Consider the following 18,246-nt stretch of genomic DNA (forward strand, 5'->3'; position numbering starts at 1 on the left):
AACCTGCCTTAACAGGCAATCCATCAAAACTGATATACTAGCACAAAACCCTTGCATTTTGGCAAACTAGTATTTATCAAATGAGTTGCATTGAAAAATCTTCAAGCAGCTTCATTGGCGATGGAGATTTAATGAGGCACATTGCCTATTGTGTATGTTAATTCTTATTGAATCAGACTTAGAGAAATGTCTGTAGGGAAGAGAGAAAAGCAAGCTAAGCAGTGTTCTCCAGACATAAAAGACATAAAGCAAACATTTACTAGGGCTTTAGAAGGAAACCCTGAGAAGACACAAAAGAAAGTCCTGAAAGATTCTGTTGCTTTGAGTTGAGCAGTAGTCAGGTAACCTTTGTGTAGGGCATTGCCTCCTTGGAGTCCAAGTACTTCCTTGGAAATGTGTATTACCTTCACTTGCTTATTCTTCAGACGTTAGTAATTAAATACCAATAGACTATAAGGAGTACAGACAACATCCTGAAATGGCATTGTCATCCCAAGAGTGGGATTGTTTACCCGGTGTGCAGTACACCAGTATACACACAGAGCAGAAGCATTTTATTTATTTCATGTCTGTACAGAGATGGGTGCTAGGTGGTAATTCCACAAAGCTAGCACACTACACACAGAATCTACAACATATTTATCTTGTTACAGGATTAGAAAAACCTGCCTAAATTTACGCTAATTTGTTATTAATTATCGCACCATCTCCTATTGGTTAAGCATATTTAAATCAGCACGCATGCTCCTTGAGGGTGTGGGGGGTAATTTGTGTCGTCCTTTAATTGGGTGGGTGGTTGAAAACTCTCCCAGCCACCTTTCCCTTTCCCCAGTTAGTGCCGATTTTTGTTGACTTCAGGCCTCTCTGGCAATCACCCAGCTCTCGGCACCTTCTGGGGCAGGATGTTTCCTTTTTATCAGTTTTTCAGCTCTCCTTCAAGGGTACTCTTTAGCAAAGCATGCTTTTTATCAGTCTTTCTGCTCTTCAAAGGTATAGTCATTAGCAAAGCAAGGTAGTGCATTTAACCCTAAATTAAACAGTGTCTAAGCACTAACCCAAACACATTGCTGTCCCTGTAAAGTGGAAAATTCTGCTTTATGGATATCAGCATTCATCAAAAGGTGGCCAGATCTACAGCCAATTTTAATAATTTGTTAAGTCCTAGATCCTGTGGTTGGACTCCAGGCTAATCCTGCCTATTACCATGGGCTGATTCAGCCACAAGTGCTGAGAGTCCTCTGACATCCTTTCTAACCCAAATTTAGTATTAAGAACTTTCCTTTTCTGTACCTTACTATACTGAATAAACCTGGGGGCATCTGAAGTAAAAGAAAAAAAAAAGTGCAATATTTCTCTGCTTTGGGATCCTACATGGTTTCTGTTCTCCTGGTATCAGAGGTCATGATGATTTGGAGTGTTTCAGCCTGTCGTATTGGATACGTCAATCATGGTGGCAAAGCTTAGAGGGACTGGAAGAGGAAAAGCAGTAACATGCGGTTTGCCAAATGTAGGGAGGAAAGTAATCCTAGGGCTATTTTGTAAAACGTCATTTTTGGTTTTGACACCACGCAATGACTACTCAAGCCTGTAAACACAGTCTCCACCAGTTGTTTTTCTGAGTAAGACATAAACAATGACTAGACCTTGATATGCCTGCAAATAACCGACAAAAAGAGCTAAACTGAGGACAAAATTCTCCAAAACCTCCTTGCTTCTATGTTCAGTAAAAAGAGCTTGTAGGACTGTAATGAATTTAGGTAATTCATGTTGGATGTTTAAGGGGCTTCATGAGCCTCAGCAGTGCAGAAGTGTATGTTCCTCTATGAGCTATGACCTCCCTGGTTTCCTGCTCGTGAGTTTGATTCTGTTGAGTTGGGTACCTTGAGGGGTGGGTGTGAGCATTCCCTAGTCTGACACAGGGACGGGGCTCTAGCTCTAGGAGAACCTTAGGTCTGCTTTAGAGCTTACAGCCCCTTCTTGGGATGCTCCTACCTCTCCTTTCCCACTCCTACCCCACTCAGCTTTTAGCCCTTAAACAGAAAAGCTGACCCAGATTCCAGCTGGAAGTGTCTGCTGCGCGGCAGGAGGGATTTGGAGACAGCTGGTACCCAGGGAGCAGAACGGCTGGTCAGCACCGAAATCTCAGAAAGAGCTTGGGTTTCAGACCACAGATTGAGATAGCTGCTGGATGCTTTAGGAGGTGCAGTACTGAATCCTGTACCCTGTTTTTTAAACCAACCTCAATTGTGTGTAACTTCTGCTCACTCAGGCAGCACTGCATTACAACTTTGCATTTCCAACTTTTGCACTTTGCAGGAATTTACTGGCTCACAGTGACTGTGTTATAAGCACTTTTATTGTGAACGTTTTCATTGAGAATACTTCTCTGAGAGTTAGCCTGCAGGCTTTCACTTCTACTGAAGATGCCTTTGACTTTACTCATACGGCATCAGGCTTCCTGAGAGGCCTGAGACAGATACCTGTTGTTATTGTGTTCCATGCAATCACTTGGAGAAGCTGTCTAAAAAAGTAAGGCATTCACATATGCATTCAGAGATGTGATAGAAAGCGAAATACTCAGTGTGGTTTGTAATTGTGTTTATCTAAGTGCAGCCTTTTCCTGTGTCAGAACAGATTTTTGCAAACAAAAGGGCAATGATTCAGTTCCAGGGGATGACTGACAAAATAAACCCCAGCTTCTGCTGACCTGATACAGTGCTGAACAGTGTCCTACCCTGGGAAAATATTTCCTGCTTCATTTTCATAAATATTTATGTAATTCCTTCTGGGAAACATGTCTTCTTCAGAAAACTGAACATGCTGCTCCCTGACACAAATTTAACTGTTTGTTTACACATGAGAGATTATGGGCATGTACCCAGCCTTGGATTTTTACATTCTTATCTCAGGCATTTCTGTCTTTTAGAGTTCTCCTTCACTGTCCTCCTAGAGATCGCATCATGTCTTAAGCCACGGAGCTTAGTTCTGGCTGTGGAATTTGAACATCCATGATGCTCTTTGGAGAGTTGTTATTTTGGGCTGCAGAAATAGGGACCAAGTGTAACGTTCTGTGTGGAATCACACTTCTGTCCTGCCCAGTTAATGCCCTTCTCATTCTGGTTTGAGGCGCCTCTCTGGGGAAAAAAATAATAAATCATGTAAGCAATTAAACAGAGGATTGCATGGCTAATGAAAATATTTATATTTAGAAACAGACGTAAACACACTGCTGTGAACTGAAATAGAACTAGCGTGCAGTCTTTTGAGTTCGCTTTCTAAGTTCATAGTAGGGATTAGCGGCAAAGTCGTGCACAAGTTGCCCCAAGAGAACAGTTATACCCCCCACCAAGACAAACCAAAAAAGGTTGATCCTGCTCTCTTTAACATTTTTAAGAGAACAGAAAAGTTACTGACCTTAAAGTACAGACTGACAGAGTCTTTTATAAAGCCTTGTATTAGTGCAAAGCTGAGCTTTGCTTGCCAACACGCTCACAACCCTTCCACGAAGTGGTGAACTCTGTGGGGTGCTCTGGAGAAAGCCGTGCGGTGGGTGGAAGACAGAGTCACAAGAGATGGCAGATGCAAAGCTTGTGCCCAGGATTAAATGTGCAAATGAGTGAGTGGTACCTAGGTGATGTGCTGACCTGTGGATTTTTGTATGAAACCTGTTTATCATGCAGAGCAATGACAAAACTTCAAAGCACAAGCTCTGTCAGTCCTACAGGATCTTAGGCTCCTGGTCCTAGCATTCAGCTGCTGTGTCTTGCATTACCCATTTGACCTTCTTGTTGAACACATGTCTTTATAGATAATAAAGATTTATAATTATTTAGTTTCTCTTTTTTCTTCTTTTTCAGTTCAAACTCTGCTGTGCACTTTCCAAACAGAGCCTGAGCCAAACAGCTTTTAGCATTTTCTTCAGCACTTTGCAAAAGAAACCCCAACAAACCAGGAGGCAGCTACCTGCTCTGGAAGATTTACGAGCTCATACAGTAAAAAGGGAGAAGGCAAGGGTGTGAGGAAGATGAGAGAGAAGGAAACAATGAACAAGGAAGGATCCAGAGGAAACCAGAGAAAGCTTGAAGACCTCCCTCCTAGCACATAGGTATGTGATAATATGTGCATAGTCTAAAACAGGCATTCCAGATTATTTTTTTTTTCTTTTTCTATGTTGTTGAACACCATCACTGGTGACAGTGGCTGCTCACTGCTTCAAAGGGGCTGACTTGCTGCCCTCCAAGCTCCTGGCCTTGGTCACTGCCTGAACCCTGATACCAAATGTGTCTCAAGACATCTGTCCTGCTCAGTGAACTCTATCTTACCTCCTGACTTGCTTCCCTGGTGTTTGGGGACGCACAGCGTTGTGTAATGTGTATCGTAACGTTGGTTTCATGTCTGCGTGGGTGTCCTTCTGGCAAGAAAAAGAGTTTTGTATCTCGTTCTCCCACCTTCCTAGTTACAGTCTGCCAGACTGTTTGCTAGTGAAGGGGAGGGAGGGTGATGGTGGTGGCATATTTTCTGCTTGACAGCCTAACAAAACCAAAGGGAAAAAACCCCTTCACTCAGTCCATACTCAGAAAGCTGTTTGTTTTGGCGGCTTTTTTTTTTTTTTTTAACCTGCTAATGAATTAGACTTTTTACAACTTCAAGTTTTGTGTAATGAAGAAAGATCAAAACATGAAGGTATTTTTTGTGCAATTCTGATTATTGCTACTACCTCGGGAGCTTTGGAAACTGGGAGGCTAGATTCCCATCCCCACTTCATATGTATGTCTGTGAATTGTGGATGCTTGCTTAGGTATACAATGTGGTGTCATTATGGCTGGGTTTTAGTTTAACAGTAGTTTAACACAGAAAGCACAGCACTAGCACGGGCTGGGTAAAAGGACTGCTGTGACTTCTACCATTTGGAGTAATTTACATCACTTGGAACTACTGCTGAGCCACCCCTGGCAAGAACAAAATTGGGCTACAGGGCTTATAAAATGATTTCTGAATAGTAATTACTTTGCCATTGATGGGAACTGTTGGGAACCACTGAGTTTTCAGCATTTTTCCCCAAGGCAAGATTCCCTCAAACTTCAAGTTTTTGTTTGTCTCTTCCCCACATAGGAAGTGACACCTGCTTGGGTGCTTTGCTTTTTAATCTACCTGCTCTCTAGCTGCAGCAATATAAGTATAGATATAGAAGAAAGGCTCATAAATCAGCACAGTATTTCTCATCACCAAAAATTGGTGCATGGTTTTGTTTAATGTGTGGGCTTTTATGACAGCGTTCAAAAGAATTTATGACTTTAGAAGCAACATTAAATCAGTTCCAAGGACAACGTCGGACTATGTCCAACACTGACAGTAAAACATTATGTAGCATTGTCATTTCTCCAAGGGTTTTGGAGATTCCAACTTTTTTATAGGATTCACAGTCATTTTCAGTCTCAGGGACAGGAAATTGCCACAATCTGATAGGTGCTTGCAGTTTGGTCAGAGCAACCTGTGCTGGGACAAAGTGGTAGATCCTGGCAGGTTTTTGTCCTATGCTGTGGTGGAGAGGTCTTACTCCCTGGGCCATAACCAGCCAGAAGCAGTTAAGAATAAACCTGAACTTGTGAGAAGCTGGGTTAATGGTAAGAGATTACCTCTAATACTAACTGGTCCTTGGCTTTATAGCACAGAGGAGATTTGCCATGCAAAGCCTCGACAGTGCTGCATCACAGATCAGATGTTTTCTTTCCAAAGACCAACAACTTAGTCAAATGAATAAGGACTATGCAGATAGCAAACAGAGCTTGAATGCCCAACCTATCATTAAGAAATCTCCAATTGCTCTTCTCCTTCCTCTCCTCCCTCTTCTTTTCTTTTGCAATACATGTCCTGATTCCTTGGCGACAGAAATTACTTCACACAGTGGAGGAGGCTGTTTGGCTCATCTCAGAGGTGATTCCAGCTTCATGCTGTTGACACGGTCCATTAACTGTTGAATCTGTGCAGAGGCTCCAGCCATGCTGTTGCATCCACATTCCTGCACTTGGATTCCGTGCCCTTGTTCCCCAGTCAGTGCGTGTGCATGATGGCTTGGCCACCCAAACTCGTACCCATGCAGTAGGATGGCGCGGTGCCTGCTCACAGAGGTGGGAAGCCAATTTCACAAGGGTACAGATGAGCACTGGAAGTAGATTTAGGCTGGCATCCTGCTCGATGTTGCCTATGCCAGTTCCCCATCTGGAACTGGCCTCTTTTCAATGATAACTTTTTTTTTTAAAATTTCTAGACTTAATCGATCTGGAAGTGAATTACTGCCTGTTAGCACCAGGAAGAGGTTCACAGACAGCATGCGTTTTCCTTTAAGGAGGATCTGTGGTGGGGAATGAGTCAGTAAGCGCGAGTCTTTCCCTGTGTGTGGATGCCAGTGTGTCCTCAGTGTCGACTCCTTCAGATGTGATGACCGTACCTGCCGTCATACTATGCCATACGGACAGGCGCATGTTCAGTGAGTCTCTCCGTGCTGTGGTGGGGAGGGCAATGGAGGCACAGACTGAATGCTGAGCTGCCCTTTTAAAGGAGGCAAAGGGCAAGAGCTGAGATTTATTGACTAAAGCCCCAAACATCATGGCAAACATGATGGCTTTACACCTCCAAAGATTTGCATCAACCAGCACTTAATAAATAGTAAGTAACAGGGACACACAGTAATAGAGCAAGGAAACAAAGGAATTGAGTAATCTTAAATAGAAAGCAGGGATGAGAAAAAGAGAAGTTATGATTTATCTGTTATTCTAATTACATGGGATTAGAACCAGACTAGAAACGTCTGCTGCTTTGATTTTGCTGCTCCTGGGATTCCTCAGCCCTTTTCTCCTAAGTGGAACATTTCAAGTGAGCAGGATCTGGCCTGAAGAAATCCATAAAGCTGTATCCATTACTTAGGTTTTCTGTTTGTGCTGATTTAAAGATTTGGCCGTTTTGATTTTCTTTGGATTAGCTGAGCTCAAGGGAACTCTCCAAAGGAATGTGCCATTGGTTTTCTGTTGGTGGTTTTTTATGTGATGCAATGCATTAAAACTTTCATGCAGGCAGTCATTAATTGTCAAAACCAAAAATACCCCTAAACTCTTGTCTGCAATTATCCATACTGTGCTATATTTGGGACACATTATGGTTTCTATCATTAAGAAGGCCTCCTTGCAATGCCCCATCATGGATAAAACATAGCCACAAAAATGATGCATATGGACAAAATATAAAGTGAAATTATGGGTTTCTATACTGAAATGGAACTACTGATGATGCATATGCCAGACACAAGTGACACACAGAACTGAACTGTTAGTAAACAGAGGGAAAACTATAAATATGCTTAAGACGAGACATCACGCATTGTTTCAAGTGACAAACTTTGTACTAAAAGAAAGAAAAAAGATCACAAATCTACACAGACAGCACTGCTAAAAGTTATATAGCTGCATGATTCATTCCCCAAAGAAATCAATGTCAGGATGACATTTTTTTCAGGCAGTACTGGCAACTGCTCGTAATTTGGGTAAACTTTCTCTGCCCTATAAAAACAAACCATCAAACCAAAAGGTAACCACTGAAACAGCTACCACTCAACCAAAAAAAATAGTATTTTAAACAGAGCACAACATAAAACTGCATGAGTCAATCTACCGTAAACTTTCGGCAAATAGGATGTGTCATAGAGATCACCTTCGGTGTTTCCAAAGAGCATAGGCTTATACAGCAGGCTTTTTAGAAACAGACTTTCCTCCAAATAGTAATTCCCTACTTTCAATAAACCCTGACTGGCTGCAACTAGTTATTTCTCCTGATACAGACAGCCAAAATAACTGACTCATAAACAGAAGCCTATGGAGCTAGATTAATTACAGGGATTACATACAGTATTCAGAGTTTTTAAAACCAGAAGGGATCATTACGATGATCCTGACTGGCCTCCTACGTAACATAAGCCTTGGAATTTCACTGAACAATTCCTGCTCGCAGCTGCTAGTGATGATGGGAAGATGTATCATCTCTATTTAACTACTTCAAATGAGTGAAAACACAACAACTACCCCATTCCAGTGGCTGGTTACCCTCGTTTGGTAACTTGATGGATCTTCTGGAGACCAGTGACAAGTGGTGTTCCTCAGGGGTCAGTACTGGGACCGGCACTGTTTAACATGTTTGTCAGTGACATGGACAGTGGGATCGAGAGCACCCTCAGCAAGTTTGCTGATGACACCAAGCTGTGTGGTGTGGTCAACATGCTGGAGGGAAGGGATGCCATGCAGAGGGACCTTGACAGGTTTGAGAGGTGGGCCCGTGTGAACTGCATGAAGTTCAACAAGGCCAAGTGCAAGGTCCTGAACGTGGGTCGGCGCAATGCCAAGCACGACTATAGGCTGGGTGAGGAATGGATTGGGAGCAGCCCTGAGGAGAAGGACTTGGGGGTATTGATTGATGAGAAGCTCAACATGAGCTGGCAGTGTGCGCTTGCAGCCCAGAAAGCCAACCGTGTCCTGGGCTGCATCAAAAGCAGTGTGACCAGCAGGTCGAGGGAGGTGATCCTGCCCCTCTACTCTGCTCTTGTGAGACCCCACCTGGAGTACTGCATCCAACTCTGGGGTCCCCAGTACAGGAGAGACATGGAGCTGTAGGAGAGAATCCAGAGGAGGGCCGCGAAGCTGATCAGAAGGCGGGAGCACCTCTCCTGTGAAGACAGGCTGAGAGAGTTGGGCTTGTTCAGCCTGGAGAAGAGAAGGCTCCGGGGAGACCTTAGAGCAGCCTTCCAGTACCTGAAGGGGCCTACAGGAAAGCTGCAGAGGGACTATTTACAAGGGCATGAAGTGATAGGACAAGGGGTAATGGGTTTAAGCTGAAGGAGGGAAGATTTAGATTAGATATTAGGAACAAGTTCTTCCCTGTGAGGGTGATGAGGCACTGGAACAGGTTGCCCAGAGAAGCTGTGGATGCCCCATCCCTGGAAGTGTCCAAGGCCAGGCTGGATGGGGCTTTGGGCAGCCTGGTCTAGTGGAGGGTGTCCCTGCCCATGGCAGCGGGGTTGGAACTAGATGAGCTTTTAGGTCCCTTCCAGCCCAAACCATTCTATGATTCTATGAAGAAACAGTGGGACAAATTGAAACAAGAAAGGTTCAGACTGGGTATAATGAAAAGAAAAACATGGGAAAAACATAATATTGGGATTGGGTAAAATGATTTAGGTGCTGAGCTCTAATGGACCATAAATCCTGAACAGTCAATGGCAAGGGGACCAGATGATCTTTAAGGTCCCTTCCAACCCACACCATTTGATGATTGTATGATTCTATGATTCTGCAATGCATATTTAGTAAAGTCTATTTAATATGTTTAAACATGTGCATTTGAAGTATTTATAACTTTCTATCAATTGTAGGCCCAAATGCCAACTAGTTCTACATCCTATATCCTAAAAGCCAATTTATGACGTGGTGTATCGCAGTTAGAGAGCACCTTTTATCCTTAACTGTTACGCTTCTTACCAGTGAAATTTTTCAGCACACAGCAATACATGTGTCTTGGGTTTCTTTCCATTAGATAACAGTCCTGAGGTCCACTTTTTAGGTTGTTGCAGCATATAGTGTTCTTGACAAACTCCACAGCTATTTAAGTTGGAGGCTTTAGTCATACCACTGTCTTTCACATAGGGAAGTGGCTCGGATATGCCTGGCTGCCCTTAATGACCTTGATTGTTCTCATTTGATGCTCCTTAATGTCTCTCTTGAGAAAAAAACTGAGATCAGATATTTGCAACAAAACCTCAACATTTTGCCTGAATAAGCTTTTAGGTGAGGCAATCAGTTTGCTTCATAAAGGAAAGCGTCATCTCTCCATTATGCATTGGAAGACTATTTGGTTTGCAGATCAACCAGTGCAGTGGTTACAGAGAGAGCTAAGATGATCCTGTGTGAGTCAGTTTAGGTCCAGCAAAGCGAAGGAGTTTAGGCACAATGCCACAGTATTGCTTAGGCAGTTGTTCCCAAGAACAGTTCAGGTCCAGGAGGAGTTGTGCCTGTGTTTTTCTTCTGGCTGTGGTCTCTCATAACTGGAGAGTGGAGAGTTGATTCCAATAGATTTCCACAAAGCATTTGACTTTGTATCCATATGTGGGGGAAACAAATTCCACCATGAATGAGAATAAGAAAGCCAGGTAGCTCTTTTAGTCCCACCTTGTTATACTGGAGAGGCATGTGACAACAGTTTGGGAAGGACGCATGATGCAATTGGGAAAGAGATGGGAGCAACAGAGAATATCCCAACCTATCTTTCTGTGGAAAGGAGGAAACAGGGTAAAGAGAAAAACATAGGGAAGCTACAGAAAGAGAATGAGCTTCTCCAGTGGGTCTTTGAATGCAAATGAATGAAAAAGCATGAGTCCTTGGAAGCAGTTTTGCAGGTGAACATTTAGAAAGACAACAAAGAGTTAAAGATCTGTGATGGAGAAACAGAACTCAGATTAACTTCCCTGAGTTTTGTACCAAATCCTTTGTGAATTACATAGCATGGAAAATGGACCGATTAAATATGAAGAACTCAGTCCACCTCTTCACCAGGTTCACTTCAACAGAATGACATAAGCTCACAATGGGAGCAGGTATATGTAGAACGTAAGAATGGACACATAAAAGGTCCTTCCATTCCAAGTGATTGTTTTTCACTTACTTTGGAAAGCAGAAAAAATACAGGGTGAATTCACATGACAAATAATATGATAAAGATAGTGAGACTTATGCAGAAAGGTTTCTACTGAAGACAATTCTGTGCTTTTGCCCAACAATACAATTTTGTGTCCATGACAGCTTTCATTTTGGCATGGCTTATCAATCTGTATTGTTTGGTTCAGAAGTTTCTGAGGTTTGCAAAAAGGAGAAATCACAAAGAAGGGCTGATACATTTAATGCTGATGAACAGCTTATCTATTATCAACATCCCAACGAGGAAGCAAGGCTACTCCTTGCTACATTCACCGCTGCTGCAGCAAGGCTACATATTGGATTATTCAGTGAATCACGTTGGAGAGCAGTAAAATGGACCATCATTCTCAGTATTTAGTCGAGTGCATAGAATTTTACTAATGGGACTTGATTTTTTCTTAAGACAGAAAATCTAATTAAAAAACCCCAGTCTAAATGTCAGATCTCAACTACTGAATATGTCTGAGTGTCAGAAGATCAGAAATTTGGTACTGTTTATTTAACTGAAAGAATTTTTTTTTTAAGTCATAGATGTATTTGCTTACCTAAGGGCTTTTCAGCTCTGATGGAAAATTCCTCACTACCTTACTATAACTATTACAGTTAGTGTCTGTTGGAGAATGTGATGAATGTTACCAATAATTCAAAGAATCACCTAAAAATCAATTGTTGATATGGCTTTATAGATACAAATTCTACAAATTATTATCTTCTATGCAATTTCACAAAGCCGTGCTGTGTCTTCCCTTAGCTTCCTGAGAAAATCTACTATCTGCATCAGAGACTGAAACTGCACGCTCTTGATAGTCACTTGGGAACTATTAGCATAACCTCTGTTTTTCTGTCCTTTATTTTTGTAATGTTAACTGACTGGAAAAATGAATAAATATGTAACTGTAAACGGCCATTTGGAAAATCCAGAACTTTCACAGAACAGTCATGTGGACAATCACTTGTTCTCTGTGTCTCAACTTTGTGGTGGTCTGGGAGGCAAAAAAGACCTTCCTCTGGCAACCCCCAAAGATGAACAAGTTAGAAAAATAGTTGTACTTGGGTATTTTGTTTCCTGACATCAAAGCTTCTTGAGAGAGCAATGTGCTATTACATGACATTATTCTTTTTTTTCTTCTTCCTGTAATAGCTGTGGCAGAGACTCAGCATTTGCTTTGTACGTTTAAAATTCTGATTCATTCAGGGAGACCAGATAAGAAACCTGCTGAGAGTTCCTCTCACCCTGAAGTCAGTGGTAGCACTTTTACTGGGATATTCTGGACAAGCAACGGGCACTCTGTATGTGGGTATGCACTGGAGGAAAGGAGGAGATTTTTGTCCAACCTGATGCTGTGTGGTAGGCTGTATCTTATATTATACCTTTAATCATCAGGGTGGCAGCTGGTCTACCTGCATGCCTGGGAGCCCTGACCCATTTCAGCATAAAAGGTTCTTGTTACTTCATCCTGAGAAATTTTAACATCTTTGGTGCTTCCAACAGGGCTTTGAAATATGGCTATGTGAGGAATGTGCTCATATGTATGTGGCAGGACAAAAAGGAGGGAGCTCTTAGTGTAGAAAAAAACACATTTCGTTTGTCTCAGAAAATTGTTTTTCCAGAGATGTTTCCCACCTCTCCCTACCAGAGCTCAGAGAAGCTGTGGCAGATTGCCCGCACCACAAGCCGACGCCGGCGTGCCAGTAGCTCCAGTGCAGCCAGCACAGCAGGAAAGGTAACAGAGATGCTGGAGCTGCTCTCTGGAGAAAGGGGGCTGGGAGAGGCTCCCTCCTTTGCCCCACTCTAGAAGCCCTCTCCAGCCCCTCTTCCACCAGTTCACTGGCAATAAGGTGTGTGTGGCTGGTAGCTGAGTGTTCACCTAGTTTCTCCAGCAGCTGGCTTCTGTGTAGCTATCACAAGCGGTCAGCACCGATGTCCCATTGATGGCGAAGAAGTGGCTGCATATGAACAGAGTAGGCTTTCTTTAAAAAATAAATTAGACACGCACACTTGAAACTCACACTTCTTTTTTTCTTAGGTGGAAAAGCAAGTCCTCTGAAGCTGGGAAATGCCAGATATTTGTCTGTCTGGCCAACCCAAATTCAGCCTGGTGTTTGTGTGTTCTGCTATGATTTTCAGCTGCCTTCGTCGTGGGCTCTGTCTTCCCCAGGGCCCTGATTCATATGAAGTTAGATCTGGTTAAAAAATCAACACTTTGAAATTAGGAAGTACCAAACCTGGGGTTTCCCACGGATCCTTCATTCTGCAACATTGCATGCCTCCATTTCATGCCTAGCCTGAACACAAAGTGTCAAAATTTAGGCTATTTGGGCAAATGCAACTGTGCTATTTCCTAATTTTTGAAAGTTTGATTTTACCAGTGTTGCAATCTCTTAATGCTCTTTCTTTGTTAAGTAATAAACAGTGTGGAAAAACTCCCATTGAATACAATAATCCGAAAGGATCAGTGATGTGAATGGACTGCGAGCTACCCATACAGCATTACTGCACTTGCTGGATCAGTTCATCCATTCATATGTACCTGTCACTTTTCAAGCACCTAAATCAAATGCTAGTATAAACTCCAAGGCATAGGAAGGAGAAAAGTAAATAATGTGTAGGCTGTGAGCAGAAATTCAGCCTTTGTACTTAAAAGTAGAGCAGAATTGTAAGAAAACTGGCAGATATTTTAAAATCAATAGGAAGATAACCCCTCCAGCCCCCAAAACAAATTATGAAGAAGCTTTAAAAAGCAACTTCAGCCATAAAGAAGACTAAATATTATAGACGCTTTTTTTTTTTTATTTTGGGTCTTGCACCAGGCTGCTGAGCTGAGGCTTGGCAAACCTACACCTTGTTTCTGGTTTTGTCACTGACCTGCTGTGTAACACAAGCAGACCCAGACATTCAGTGTTTTGTGTAGTTACCAAGTAGGCTTTTATGGCAGATTGTCCCTTTCCTATGAATTTTCCTTCATGTGGATGTCTACCCCTAAGATTAATCTAATAATAACAACATATTACAGGTTTTCAGCCCTATTTTATTTTCCTTTTCCCCAAAGAATCGTTTGCTGACTTTTTATATATTGCGGCGCCAGTGGAGGTGAACGGATGCAGTTGAACTGTTAAGACAGAGCCCTTCCCCAAGATGTAGCTGAATTGTTAAGACAGAGCCCTTCCCAAATAGCTCTTGTTTGTTGCAACACGCTGAATAAATATGACAAAGTTTTCTGCATCAGCAGCGCTTTGCTGGGTGTGAGTGTGTTGACCCCTTCTCAGTAAAAGCTTTTTGACACAAGTGCCCAAAGGCATGTGAGCTCCTATTGTTTGTAACTATAAACTACTGGTTAAAAGTGACTTGAGTTTTGAGAAGATATTACTGTAAAATATTTCTTTGTCTGAAGCAGCATGGCACTTGACAACATTTTCAGACTAAATGTGCCTAAGCACCATTTTGATATATTTGAGTATTAAAGAAGCAGCTTAGTACCTCCATAGGGAAAATTGTTAGTTTTTTTGTTCACCAGAGTATCCTCAGCTGGTTTACTTGTTATTTCAGCAAAATGAGCACTACCCTGTGTTACTTTGGGGGTACATCCACTCCTGGGACTGGGCACAGAACATGCACAAAGCACTCAGGCTATTGCACATTACTGTGTAAAAGGGATGAGTCTTTACCCAGATTCTTGCCTTATGCTTCAAAGCAACTCTTACAAATTGTGTCTTTAGTCCTTTCAGCAGGCATGTTTGGTACAAGATGAAAGCCGGTAGTTTCCTTACTTGGAGAAAGAGATACCGTGGCAAGAGAGTAGCACTGCTTCCAGTCAATGTAATAGGTACCACATGCATAAAATGTCCATGTGACTTTTACTAAGCTCGCATTTAAAGTGAAGTTGGCTCTGAAGTGAAATCCCCTTAGGAACTGCAGGTGGAAAGCCTGCGATGCCTTTATTCTACCTAATTGAGGGAAATCAAACCTTTTAATCGTCAGTCCAGTATCAGAGCTGGCTGATTTCACAGACTGTCAAGGATGGGTTGATGTGTTCAGCCTTGAACAAACCTTCGTTGTCAGCTTTATTATCTGTTTTGCTCTTACTTTCAGTTTTCCCTTAGCTAAAAAGAAGATGAGCTGAAAAAACTGGTTATTTGTTAAGGCATCTCTTTTTCTTGGAGAGCTCCTATAAAAATTTCTCAGGTGACTCTCACTTCCCTGAATACCTCTAGTAGACTGTCCAGTGAACTAGGAGTCTGATAGCAAGCAAGAGCAGGTGTAGATAAATGTGTTTTCACTTTGATACTCTTCAGCCTCCCAAGCTTATATGTTAAACAAAAATATGAGTCAATCTTGATACAGTTAAAACACAGCATCATAGTCTGTGCGCCCAGCCAGCTTCTTCCTACCCTGTCCCCAACAGTTTTACCTGTGGAGCTACCTCTGTTATTTGCAGCATTTTCTTCCTTTCCCCTTCCCCTTCCCTTTTCATCTAAGTTTATTCAAAATTATTTGCCAGTAACTACTATGACTAGCTTTTGCCAGCCAAACATATGAAAAATATTGTTTCAGTAACGTCTCCATAACTTTGATCAAAGCCTGCTAAAATTGAACTTGTAGAGCTGTTTGGTCAGGAGCTGAGTTGGAGAAAACTGTACTTTTCCTAGAAGGCTGCCATTTCAGTATATGAAGAACTGGATCATCTCTCTTGGGGAAAAAAAAAAAAGGAAAGGTAATTTTCAGCATGCCACATTATGTAACACTTTTGCCACATTATATAGTGATTTTACACTAAAAATGAGCACTTTTAAAAGTAATTCATGGAATGAGATTGAAGCACGAGAGCTGATAGATGCAGCATTATGAAGAGGACTAGAAGGAGCAGGTCTGTCTGCAGTCACTTCACCTCATTTCACTCAGGAAGTAAATATTAAACCCACCAGAATGAGTTATTAAAGTGTGCTGTAGTATTTTAATATGCTAGGGGCGTTCTTATCCTGATATTTCTACAGATAAGATGGACTGAACAGAAAAAACAGAAATTCACTGTCAAAATGTGGTTTAGTGGATGCTGTTGAAAGTGGGATTTTTGTTTTACATATGATTGTTATTGTTTATCAGCACTTACAGCTTAATTCAATGGGAGAGGAAACGATAAAATGTTGGTACACTTGCTCGTCAAAAACCTTTTTCTTTGATTTCCACAGGCATATGCTTTTGGCCTACAGCTCACTAAATCTGTTGGGTATGGCAGTTTCTTTGAATATTTGATGTGGGTTTGTGGTAAGTGCAGAAGTGAATTTAATTAAGAGGCATAAACTCTACAAAAATGTTCAAAATGTCTATGGATCTTTCTCTTTTCATTGGCTTCCCTTCACTTTTCTATCAATTTCTCTTGATCTCTGCTTCTTGCAAAGTCTATAATTATGATGTTAAAATTCAGGAAATATTTTTTCACTATCTGTTCTGTATTCCATCTCTTAGTTTCATCTTGAAGTAATATTGTGTATCTGTTATACTTAAATTCTTGCAGTATGTCTCATACAATTTTTGTAGCTACAGTAGACAAAATCAATATTTTATTATATCCATTAGATACATAATTAGGATTGCAACTATCCTCTTAAGTAAGATCTTCAGCTCTTCCTTTAACATACTATATACCCAGCAGAATTTGTGCTAGTAAGTAGCCCTATGTATCAGAAGACAATAGTTTCAGGCTTTATTTTAAGTCATAGAATCATAGAATCACAGAATGGTTTGGGTTGGAAGGGAACTCAAAGCTCATCTAGTTCCAACCCCCCTGCTGCGGGCAGGGACACCCTCCACTAGACCACGTTGCCCAAAGCCCCATCCAACCTGGCCTTGAACACTTCCAGGGAGGGGGCATCCACAACCTCTCTGGGCAACCTGTTCCAGTGCCTCACCACCCTCACAGGAAAGAATTTCTTTCTAACGTCTAATGTAAATCTATCCTCTTTTAGTTTAAACCCATTCCCCCTTGTCCTGTCACTACACTCCCTGATAAACAGTCCCTCTGCCTCTACCTGCATTATAGGATCGTGCAGATGTGGTTCTGTTAGATTTTTGTAGGGAAATACTTCTAACAACAGAGATACCATTTTGTGAGCGTGTTAATGAGAGAAGGAGCAATTTCTACTGCTGAAATGCTGGATTAGAGTTCCAGCCTCAGCAGAAGAATTGGTTACCTACAGAAACGTCATTCAGTTTCTCTCTGTCACACATTAGTCTCCTTCCAATAACTGTAATATATATTAATTTTTCCTATTGCATCTATGTAAGATAGATATTATGAGCAGGTAGAAGGAAGATGCATAACACTTACTGCATTATCAAACCTATCTCTTTCAAAGGGCAGGAGACAATTCTCTTTTTTAACAGCTTGAGTTTCTTATAGTTAAATTGAACAAGAGCTAAGGATAGAAAGCACGCCTGAAACTCATTCCACACCTGAGATGGCACTATTTGCTGTATTAGGATTGTGATCTGCATCCCTTCTTCTATGGGCAGATGTGGCTCATACTTGCATGAATGCTAGGCATATGTGTGGTGTGTGCTTGTTTATTTATTTTGTTTATTAATTGTTTTTAACAAGTATTAATTACTCTGGTCTCTGTGTTTGCTTATTAAAAATGTAAACAGAGCTCTGAAACTCAGTAAAATTCCTCAGGTGCTTAAAACCAAACATTTGGCATTCTTTTCAGAATCAAGTCTTTAGTTCTTTTCCTTGTGCCCTGCTCTGGTGTAGCAATTTTTGACACTTAAACTCACCTTTCTTCACCAGAGAATTTGTGCAGAGAGTATATTTCTGCCAGAAGAATATGTTTTTATTGCAATGATAAATCCCTGAAGGAGGATTTTGTAATGGAAACACTGACTGCTCCTTAAATGACTATGGAACCAGAAGGCTAGGCAACACTTAACAAAAACAAGGGCATATTTCAAAATCAGACCTACCATTCCTACCTTGATAAGGGCTAGAGGAAATCAAATGGTTCAGCTTCAACCCGGACGCAAAGCCAGCAATGCTGATGGTATTGCATTGGGCACAAACTTGGTCCAAGACTTTAGATACATTCAGCTTTCCAAAGATCTTGCAATCTACCTCGTATCAGGCAGCCGGGGGAATCCTGGAAGGAACAACAAAGTGCCACAGGAAGTGGCACTGTGATTCAGAAGATGACATTCTTCCCCCTGAGTCACTCATGCCCTGCTGGGGTGCCCTCCTGCAGGTAAATCCCAGCACTGAGGCTCTGAGTCCTGACTGCTCCACGCCGTAAAACAGTGAATGACACTTGTCGCACGAATAGCAGCATCCATCCTGGCTTTTGGCTATATTACAAACTGAGTAATTACCTTAAAGTTCTGGTTGCTTTAATTGCCTGTGGTGCTTTCTTCTGTACTTCCTTCCCCTTGGTCTGTGTCATGTTGCTGGCACTGTTATAATAGCTGCTGTGTTTCTAGGGGTGACTGGCTTTGCTTGATGCCCAGGGGGACCTGGCTACATTTCAG

General features: G+C 41.8%; 1 long non-coding RNA gene across 1 annotated transcript; it reads right to left on the reverse strand.

Moving 5' to 3' along the window:
- Positions 1-5,215: 5,215 nt before the first annotated feature.
- Positions 5,216-17,978, reverse strand: LOC129202908 (uncharacterized). Its single transcript, XR_008575862.1, has 2 exons — positions 17,701-17,978; positions 5,216-12,680 (listed from the first exon to the last, which is right to left on the reverse strand). It is a non-coding gene; the product is annotated as an uncharacterized LOC129202908 (long non-coding RNA).
- Positions 17,979-18,246: the final 268 nt, after the last annotated feature.

The sequence above is a fragment of the Grus americana genome, chromosome 2 (genome assembly GCF_028858705.1).
Source record: "Grus americana isolate bGruAme1 chromosome 2, bGruAme1.mat, whole genome shotgun sequence".
Classification (NCBI taxonomy): domain Eukaryota; kingdom Metazoa; phylum Chordata; class Aves; order Gruiformes; family Gruidae; genus Grus; species Grus americana.